This window comes from Hetaerina americana, unplaced genomic scaffold (genome assembly GCF_022747635.1).
Source record: "Hetaerina americana unplaced genomic scaffold, ioHetAmer1.1.p SCAF_5, whole genome shotgun sequence".
Taxonomy (NCBI): domain Eukaryota; kingdom Metazoa; phylum Arthropoda; class Insecta; order Odonata; family Calopterygidae; genus Hetaerina; species Hetaerina americana.
In genome coordinates, this window is record NW_027287095.1 from 33,307,054 (window position 1) to 33,318,771 (window position 11,718).

Sequence of the window (11,718 nt, forward strand, 5' to 3'; positions counted from 1 at the left end):
CTTTCAGTGGTCAACTGCTCCCCCTCTCCCCGTTCTAAAGCCAATGAATGCACTTTAATGTTTCTGATCGAAGTCACAGAACATGCGCAGTGGAATTGCAGTGCAGGTGTAGCTAGACTCATAAGTGTTTTCATGCAGATTGCACCGGAAAACGAAAAAAAACGAATAAGCATGGCTGGGACACGAGTGGAGAAAAAAAGGACGCAGTGACGCGCGCTATACTGGTTGGTGTACGTGCACCGAAGGACAACAACCCCTTATCAAGTGGGGTATCTTACTGAAATGTTGTTGATAGGATTTTACACATCCACTTGTCCACGTTGCGTGGCCAAATTAGGTCGACATCTATAGTCATTTTTTTTTGGTTATGTCATGAAGATCCAAAGACTTGTTCGGTCGTAATTTGACCGCTTTCGAACGAGCTCTCCCGGTCGATAGCTCCTCGGGTATTAAAAAGAAAATAAAGTCATTTCTTTCCTTCGCACGGATTGTTCTTCACTCTTGAAGTTGGCCCCCATGACTGTCTCAAGCACCGCGTCGACACGCTGAATGTCGAATTCATGCCAATAAATTCCAACAGTGACGTGCTGTGATACATTTCTGTTGGAATTTATTGGATTAAATTGCGACTCTTATAACCTCCAGCCCTCCTTTCTCGTGGCGCGGATGCAGATGCATTGGTGAGTGGCCTCTAAGAGAACCCATAAGGATCTTAGACCTGTTGGACCGATAGGTTGAAGATTATGCTATCCACCTTAGTGTCCTAACCTCCAGAGTCCTACAACCTTAATGTAGTCCAGAATGTCTCTTATATCCCTATACTTCAAGAAAGATTATTCTTGGCAGCGATTTCGTGTAATGGCAAGTGTAGGGCATTCTCACAACGTATGGAATGTGTATACTTTACACTTACAGGCTTCACTTCGTACAATTGTTTGATTTTTATATTAAAATAGTTTGTAATAAACCCGGACCAGACTCAATGCTTGGTCATAACCAAGGCGCCACACCTCTTCTTCCTTTAACCGAAAAAGCCACGACAACCGACTTTGAAGTCCCAGAAAACCCACCCCCCGCCCACCTTCAACTTCCCCCCTCTCCTCTGTCCGATCTTCAACCGCTGAGTGTGTGTGTTACCTGTACCTAATGATGCCGCAAGTCGGTGAAACGTGTGGTACTGTGAAATAAAGTCAGCGGAAAATTACAAACCTTTAATGTGGACATATGGAATGTGGTTTAATTTCCTTCCTCACACCCTCTGCACACTGGAGAATCTTCGATTGCCAGAGAGTTTAGGTGACTCTCACTCGATAGTGGCCAGTTTAACATTTCCACCATCGTTCTCAGTTGGCCTCTGTCAAGAGATAAAAACTTTCTGGCATAGCTTAGCTTGAGTCCAGGAATGTGTTCTTTGGCTTGCTTAAAGCCTTGTTAGGTGTGCCAGATAGATATCAGGGTGCTGGGCTGTGGCTCATGCTGCGATCTCCGACATCCCGGTTGTTTGTCGATTGGTAGTTTCTCAAGGAATAGCATGAATAATGCTTCGTAAATAAATACATAATACATAATAAATACATAATACATAATAAATACATGCTTCGTATTGAAGACGTTTGGAAGGAGGTTATGCGCCTAAGAGTGGCGAATGGGAGGATTAGGTGTGATGGAGATTATTCACTCGTCGGTTATTCGTTATTCTCGCAGAAAAGAGTCCGTAAATCTGTAGGTTTTGACATTAATTTTAGGAACCGATATTTTGACCCCAACCAATACGAAGTATATGTAATGGATAAATGACTACATTTCAGATGTGAACCAACCCACCCTATTTTTTTAAGGTCTCGACCTCGAGTTAAATCTTTTGTCTGTGGTTATTCTCAACCCTGGTCTGAAAACCTTTTATTCAAAAAAGGGCATATATTTTCTAAGCAATTAAAATTTATCCGGCAGTCCTAGTTAGCTCTCGAACGCCCAGCTATATCAATCATATCGGATACGTCCCCTATTCATTGGAAGCATCACAAGTATTTCGGCGTCCACTGAATGCTCCCTCCGTTCTTTTCTACTCAATTATAATTATCCTATGCGTTGTTAACATGTTTTTCCGTAAATTTTCTTCTTAAGACCCTCACATACGCATTCTATTCTGTGTACAAGTATTTACTTTACGTAAGGTCTGAAATGAGCAGGTTATCAAATACCTTCAAACTTAGATCGCTCTTTTCGACACGTTTGACAAAACTAATTTTTCCATAGACTCACTCTAATTTAAATGGAGACTAGGTGACAAATTGTAAATAATAGTTACCCCAATATTCCTAGTGGAATTAATTCCCTCTTCAAGATTCATCGCACCTAGTTCGTATAAAAAATATTTCATGGACGATTTAGGTTGGAAATTTTACAAAAGCATGTATTATTAATTCAGGCATGAATACCGTTTATGATACCATTCAATTATGTTTTTCGAGTCACTTTACGCTGAAACATGATTCAAAATAGATATTTGCCTCCAAATTATCATATCACCCGCAAACATCCAATTTGTTGATAACTACGATACACTATTCAACTCGTGAATAAATGCGTTATAGAGTAAAGTATTAGGTAATATGTATTCAGTAGTTTTGAATGACTAATATTAAAATGGCATGAAGTAAAATCAACAAATACTATTTTTTTAAAAATATTGTGGGTTTTCTATCACTGTTTTCTTGCTAATATGGTGGTTTTGACTGCGAAATGTGCATGGTAAAAAGAAGTAAAGTTATGAGTTATTTCGTCATTCTATTCCCGTTTAAGTTTGTCTTGAGTTTCGATTACAAATGCAATGTGGTTTACTGCAATACTTTTGCCGGTATAAAATTTGTTCGAGTTATATATTTACAGTAGGTTATGTCTATAAAACAATTACCTGTCGACTATTGAGTCGTTCCTATCTTCAGGAAAGGAGTGAATTATTCCCTTATAATAATACTAAGACATGTCAACGGAAATAAACATTCTGATGACCTCGGAACGCCTCATCCCTGTTTATCTATCTCTGTCTGTTTTATTCGTTGAGGTTTTGCGTTTTGAGTCCACGATAGCTCAAAAATATATATTTCAACAGCATTAAGAATTACACACGACTTTTCGTGCAAAATGAAACGTCAATATGCGAACGTGCAATGCCACCCAAGAACATTCGTTGCATAAAAATAGATTTTAACAACAGTATCCATACTCGGTATTTCATAGAAATTATTCGAATGCAATATTCACCTGAACAAAGCATACGATGATCGTAGGGTAGGTAGATAATATACGTATGCCCACCTATAAAAAATCGTTACATTTAGAATTGAGTGAAATACGGCAGGGGGAAGGAAACAAATTCATAGGAGAGGAAATATAACAAATTTATATACTCATTTATTTTGATAACCTTAGCATGAAAGGGAAATTTTTTGGGTTGAATTACGGCTGCAATCAGTCAACGAGAAAAAAATTATATGGTACTGGTCATTACACTGACCTATTGTTCATAGAGTTAATAAAAACAAAGTTATGAACATTAAAGAAACGACTCTATTGATTAATTACGTTAATACTTATTAAGGTAACACATAAAATGTTCAAAATGGGAATGCCGCAAGAATGGAGATTATTTTTATGCATTTATTTTCCTCGAATCCATTTGAATTTACCGATAAAATCTTTACTTAGCTCGTCCCAAATTCGCTAGGCGCAAAAAAATTATATTGCTCATTAAAATGAACCAATGCTAAACGTCACATATCAAGAGGATTTTTCTTTCTAATTATTTCTCCGATATAGAGAAAATTTTTTTTCAAAGCAGCACCAAAGATATCTACAGAGTATTCTCTCCGTGTTACCCCTTGCGTTATGGTGACGCATTCGTAATGTCACCATACAGAATATGTCTGATTGCCGAAAATTCATCTGAACCAAAAGTTTTCTGAAATTGTATGAAAAGGAGCGAACAGATTCTTATACTAAATTAATGAAACTGGAAAACCTTCATGCTCTCAATCCCTTTGTACCATACTTCACTCATCGTAACGTTAACTCTTTTAGAGTTTAACATGAATATGATTCCTAATTACCTCGAAACAACCGATAGATTTACATAATAATGGAAACAAAGCTAATGCTTTGTTTATATGAACCATAAAAAGTGATCAATCCGAAGCTCGGTTTGGTAGGTGATGGTAGAGTTAACCCAGTACTAAGCCCGACGGCATGTGAAATTCACACATCAGGGTAGGGGGGCCAGTTCCTTTTCCTGTGCCGGTTATGGTTTCCCAGGAAGATCTGGTACCCGAAAAATCACATGGGTGGAGGAGGATTTCCCGGAAATCGAACCCGGGCCCTCCGGTCAGCGGTCCAATGCTCTACCCCTGGACTACCGCGACCCACTTGGTTTGTATAATTTTGCTTCTACTATAACGATTGTCGTACTAAAGTCGGACGCGGTTTTCATATGAATTTAAGTGTTTAGATCGATATCAGTAACTTCCTGCTCCGGAAAAAAATACATACATGATATGAAACTATAATTTTTGGTCAAGCAAGCGTAAAGTAATTAAGTAGCACCCACATTTTAAAAGAAAAAATATTTTTTTTCTTTTATCCACAGTTGAAATAAAACAAAAGGGAAAATTTAGCCCCTCAACTCTTGAGGTCATTCTTTGTTGAAAACCGCTTATGTCTTCTCCCGTTTTTGTTGAATTTGTCTCTCTGGTCGCAGCAAGCTTAGGAATGAAAAAAATTAATATTTCTTTGATAACAACCGTCCGGTCATTTCCCGTTTTCTTAAGTGGTTGCTTTATACTCTCACACATCATGAATTCCTGATTAAAATCTTATTGTAGCTATGGTCGTTTTACCAACCAAAGTGGTCAACTAGAAAGTTGTTTTGATTGGTGTGCGTAGAGCCAGAACCTGTATCTGAGTCAGCCCAATGAAGCGTGATATTCGCGCATTAGGATAGGGAGTATTATGTTTTCCTTATGCGTCCTGTGATTTCCTTAGAAGACCTGATACCCTTAATATCTCGGCTTGAGTGAAGATGGGTGAGTCCAAGCAAACAAAAACGGAACCAAGGCTTCCCGGTCATTAACCAAACTTCTATCCATTGAGCTGCCGCGCCCTTATATAATATTTCGATCACAAGTGTTTGTTCTATGGAAGATTGAATGATAAACAAGAAAATGGACACCCTGACTGGGAAAAACTACTTGAATAAGGACACACATGCGTGATAAGCCATTAACGGATTGGGTAAATTAAAACCATTTTATTTCATTCGTTAGTGTAGGCTAGGCTGAACTATTCCAGAAGTACTGCACCACCACCAAATGTGCTACGGAAATACCACATTCATTGAACCCCAATTAATTCGTGCTTGCCAAGAAATGCAACTGAATACGAACAGGCTCGGTTGAATAATGTATCGTTAATCCAATAGTTAGTTAATATGAACGTTAACTCAACGGGGAGATTACCGATGAATTCGATTTCATAAACAAATAAATATTTCATTATTACGTAGTTTCCTTGCAAGCCGCCGCCAGAGTGTGTGGCAGACTCTTTTTGACCAAAAATACCTTTCCTCCCGGCGCGGTCAAATGACGTTATCCCTCATGGTTCGTGGATAAGATAACATCTTAAATCTATCTGTTCTACGCTTAATTTCTCATTTTGGTTACATTATCTCTCATGCTGTAGTACGATGAGGCTAATAATACATTTTCAAAATCATCGCTAAAAAGAACACCTTCCGATTCACGTAAAAGATTTTATTTGTAATTTTACCTTCGCTTCGTGAATGCTTCTCAACCTAGCTCCTCTAATAATTTTGATACCCTACTCAGTTCGTCACAACAACTTTTCATAAATCTAACTCCTCCACGCTGCTCACGATCTAATTCGCAAATGAATCCAACTCCACGAGTAGCCTATACGCTAGCAGCATATTCCAAATGAGGTCTAACAAGTGAAAGATAACATTGCTCTTTAGCCTTTTTTCACTGATACTCTCCTAATAAACTTAACATTTTGACGGTTTCTTTTGAAGTTAACTAGCGGTCATAAAATTGAGTTTTGGCATTAACTGGAGGTTAAGGTTAGCACACGGTAAATATACCGCCTAAATACGTCCGTTCCTGCAATGGTAATTTTTTTAAGGCACTGAATAGCCATCAATTTAGGTTCTTTTTTTTCAATTTAGGACGCGATTTTGTAGCCCAGTTATAAACATATCATATCGTGATATCTATAGTTCCACTCTGCGAACAATATATTTGGATTAAAACAATTGATTTTGAGTACGCAGGAATTGTTGAAGATACTTGTATAGCAAATATTTTTGGCGAAGTGGTAGTCATACGGGTGGAGGGTTGGACTACTGACTGGAGGGCCTGGTTTCAATTCCGGGTCATATCTCTGGGAAACCTCAGCTACAATCAAGTCGTATGATTTTTTGGGTACCAGATCTTCTTGGGAAGCCATAGCCGGCACAGGGAAAAGGGACTGGACTACAATGATGCGTGAATTTCACACGCCATTAGGTTTAGTATTGGATGAACTCGCCTACAACCGACCTTCAGTTTGAGAACTTTGGTTTGTACAACAACTTTTGTTGCACCTGAATTTTTACAGACCTATAAAAAGGTTGTCCATTATCTCAGGTACTGTTCAACGTATATGTGGAAGACATGATTAACGAGGCATGGAAAGAACTGGCAATAGGAATGAAAGTAGGTGGGGAATTCGTGAAATCAGTTAGGTTTGCTGATGACCAAGCTTTAGTTTGTCACTCGGCTAAGGGGTTGCAAGCATTGCTGAGTGAACTGGAAATTAAGTGCGATAGATATGGGATGAAAATTAGTATTAATAAAACAAAGACTATGCAATTTTCCAGAAAGAAAAAGGCTAAGCTTAACATTAAAATAGGGGTGGGAAAAAAATGGAACAGGTAGAACAGTGTTTTGGACCAAGATGGTCAAAGTAGTAGGGACGTAAGGAGAAGAGTTGCGTTAGGCAAAGAGGCTTTCACGAGGAGGAGAGAGTCGATGACAGGGACGTTGAGTAAGGATTTTAAGAAAAGGCTCGTAAAAACTTTCATATGGAACGCAGCTATGGCGTAGGCGTAGATCGGAGGCTTTTGAAATGTGGGTAAGGAGTAGAATGGAGAAGGCAAAATGGACCGAAAGGAAAACAAACGAGGAAGTGCTAGGTATCGTGGGCGAGAAGAGGGGATTGTTGGTAGAAATCATACGGAGGCAGGAAAAATCGATGAAGGGCGTATTGGTCGGCAGTGGGATGCTGAATACTGTGTATAGAAGGGAAAATGTTAGGCAAACGAGGAAAGGGCAGGAATAGGATAGGGATGTTGGACGGGATGAAGGAAGTATACAGAGATGAAGAGGGACTTGATGTAGAGTAGGATGTGGGGTTGTGTTTTGTTAGGAGATATTTTTTTGGTCGTTGTGTCCATCCGAAACCTGCCTTTACCGGTAGATTATATATATATATATATATATATATATATATATATATATATATATATATATATATATATATCGGTGACATGGGGGAAAGAACAGGTCACCAAAAAGTGAATGTGGCATTACACATACCATGAGTATTATTTCGGGATGAGCTATGCATACACATAACTATAAAAAAATCAACATATGGCTTTATTACGCTTCCACGTCAATGCGCTTGATCTGAGTAACGGCAACGGATTTCCTGTGCTCTCTGAGCAACTCTAAACGTAAACAGAGCAGAGGCGGAACCTCAAACAAGGGCGCGCTGAGAAGGGCTTGCTCCTTGGTCCCAAGGTCAGGGGCAAAGAGATCTTTCAGTGCACCAAGAACATACCGATCGCCCACCACTAACCTAGTTGCCGTGAAGGACTGGTTTTTCGTTTGGCAAAATATGAAAACACTTTTATTGAAAGCTAGAGGAATATCATCATATTGGAAATACCACAACACGTTAGCACTTAGCGATATAGCCTCCCCGTCGCTCTCCCCATGTATATTACTTGTGTTATAGAAGTAAGTCTAATGATCAGAGGTAGGTTTTCGATAGACGCTGAAAAGTATGGCACAATTTCGTGATCTCTTTAAATAACTTAACTCTAGCACAAACAAAAGAGTTGGCGTTTCTCTAAATCATTCTCTAGATTCGCATCATTTTACCCAGCTTAATACCGTGCAAATTCCTCTTCCTCCTCCATCTACCTCGCTCACCCTATCATTCTTTCACAGCTTCCCATTGCCTTGTAATATTTTCCGTCCTTTTTTCCTGATTCTTTTGAGTTATTCGCAACACCCCTCTACCATGCCTGGGACTTCTTCGTTCATCTTTCCTTCCACACATTTTTTGCTCCATACCCACACGTCCAAAAAAGCCTCCCAACTCATACGTGTTTTCTCGATGACCGAATACTAGGCTCCATATCAAAGGAAGCGTGCGATAGGCATACGAATTACACTGCGCAATATTTTCGATGGTCATGCACCTGCTGACCATGAGCCTAATAACTTATGTTTTCCTGAATCCTTGCCTGAGAAGTTAATAACGCCCTTGAGACTTGGAGTGACCTTGATAATCTCCAAGGCTAGAATCAATTCGGGAAGAACTGTATCTAAGAAACACTAATTTACGGAAAGATCCTGTGAAATTTAGTATCTTTCCAGGAATAATAAATACTTGGAGACGCGTCTAAGGTGTCGTGATTAAATACTCATTCGTGAAATTAATCACGTTTTATTAGAAGTTCTAAACACGCATTATTTCCTTATAAAACCATATAATAACCATAAACACAGTAATCAACCCGAAGGTCGGTTTGGTAGGTGATGGTAGAGTTCATTCAAATAATATAGTCACATTTTTTCACATTCATTGGGCATTGAATAAAAGGGAGTTTTCAATACTTATCAGACAAGAAACGTGTTATGAATTCAATAAATATTATATGTATTGGATCTAATAGAGAGGCTGCGTTTTGTAGCCGTGGTTGCGCATGAAATGCCGTCAACATTTCGGGAAATGAAGCAGGGTAAGGAATAATGTGGATTCGGGATCACTTTCGGCGTGCCTCATTCTTCCGACTTCCCGGTGAATCCTGCGTGATAAAACCACAATTGTTGATAACAGTACTTCGGCCATAAATATGCCCAATCATGAAGGTATTAGTTTCCGACATTTTCTTATTTTCACACTCTGATACTTACAGAAACACGTGTTTAGCAATATATGCAAAGAATATGCGAGGGAAAGGCAAAATAAAAAATAACATCGTTTCAGGGGTGGACGGGTCATAAAAACTGGGAATGTTGAAATTGTTCCCAGATTTGTCAGCCAAGCTATAATTTCTAATATTAACTTGCTCATTCTCTGTAAGAGGCCAGCGCCGAACCATCTTTGCGTCTTAAAATTACTGTCTTAGGGTCACTTTTGTCCTCAGATTACGCTACTATTATTTACAACCCTGGATTTGTGTCTGAAAAGCATTTTTGGAGGGAGAAGCTGTTATTTAAACAGGTCACTCGTATTATTGTAATGTGTGAGCCATTACGGCGTTTATAAGAAGCGTTGTGATCGGAATACATTGAAATTTTAATGCAAAACAGCACATTTGCGAAAAATACAATCTCAACGTACACACCGAATATTAATGAATATATCCAAATCTTTACTTTGCTAATATTACAATGGATGGACACAAAAAAACACAGACTAGAAAAAAACTAGCTGCGAGCAGTTCGGAGAATCTCAATCAAAACTGTAAAGCCATTGCAATGAAACAAAAGGTTGGTTTGCTAAAACCTCACCTTATTAATCCAACGGTGCGTGAAATTCACACATCAGAGTGGGGGAGCGGTTGGTGCCAACCCTGACCCGGCTATTTCTAGGAAAGATCTGGTACGCGAAAAATAACTCAGGTAGGCTGAAACTGAAGTGTGCCCAAGGCCCGAACCCTCCGGTCAGTAGATCAACGCTATACCACCAACGGACTACCATGCCGCATAGCGGAATATGAAAATCGCAATCCAACATTTACTTCCCGAAATAAGAAAACAGAGTCCCCATTTTATGATTTAAAAGCTAGATGTTGAAATCTCAAAGTTTCATTTTATTTGAATTTCAAATTGAAATAACAATGGTAATATGGCAAACGGGCAGGAATTGAATATTAACTCGAAAGCTATATATGTTCTCCCCGTTCATACTTAGAACAGCGGCGATATTTCTCGTAATTTGAAACTCATTACTGATATCGTTTCATTTTAAATAACACTTACGCCCTAAATAACTCAATTCAAGCGACCGCGAAAGACAACATTCATTTAATGAGTACCCTGGATAAAAACGGGTTCGATAAAAATTAGGCCGGAGACTATGCGGCCGGGTTGATTATTTTATCCATGGAAACTAGAGTGCCAGCTGGCGGAGGAAATGGTTCCACAAAGTGATACATCCCTTGTTATTTCCGATCGACTCCATACCGATACTCATTAAACCATGGGGGATCGAGATGGTGCGGGGGCTAACGTACTGGCTTCCCACCCTGAGGGCGCGGGTTCAAATCCCGGCGGTGTTGAATATTTTTCAGAGGTATCTCGATCCCTACTTGAGGTGCTTTGTGGAGGGCACTTTGAGTGAGTACGCCGTCCGTCGGATGGGACGTTAAGCCGCGGACCCCTTGGCGCCTTTCGTAAAGAGTAGGCTAATGCCGACGCCGGGTTTCTCTCCACCCTTCATCCTTTCCTGTCCTTCCCCTATGGCGCAAATGACCTTAGCTGTCGGTCGCCTCCCCTCAAAACTACTACTACTCATTAAACCATGCTGAAACCCAAGCACAGAGTAGGAGGGGAAGTGAAATAATGTTTGGCAAAGTGGTGTTCAAGTCGACCATAGGTAAGAGGGTTACTTTGAACACCGCTTGACAGACAGGAGGAACGGATCGCCCCGCCAGAACTCTAAATGAAAGGCCAAATTATTTTTCCCACACATTTACTCGAACTATTCAAATATCCATTGCTGTATTTTTCCCCACATTCATTAGATATGCAAAATACAGCCCTGAAACAGTCTCTGACTGATAAGAATTGGCTTGAGTTTACCTTTTGCTTTGGAAATAGCCAGCGTTAAGCTTTTGTGGTTTAGGCAGGCAACCAAGCTCATGAACTCGATTGCCATCACCTGGTATGCCCGACTTATCTGACACCACTTGAACCTTCATAAGGCTCTGTCTCGGCCGATTGCATTTGCCCTTGGTGTTATCCGTTCAACTTTTTCTGAATTCACTTCAACTAGAGCACATGCAAAAAACAAAGAGGATAAGAGGGTGACACTACTATCCCCATCATCCTCTCCTCATCTCCACCCTAATTCTGGCACCCTTGCATAGCGAGAGGGGTATATGTAGTCGGAAAGAGGCTGATTAAGTAGAATGAGACTCACTGAGATAAGTCGCCTACTGCTATGGCATTCCCTGTACAGGGAATAAATGTTTGATATAGATGGCACTTGAATCTAAAAGTAATGGAGCAGAAGAAATGTGTAGCTCTAGATATAAAATTATTAATGTCTACTGGTTCCAAGAAACTGCAGGAGTTGCCGCAACAGTAACTTCCACTAATTGCATTTCAATGCAAAAATTTCAGAGCATAAAAATCATTCGCCTCGACA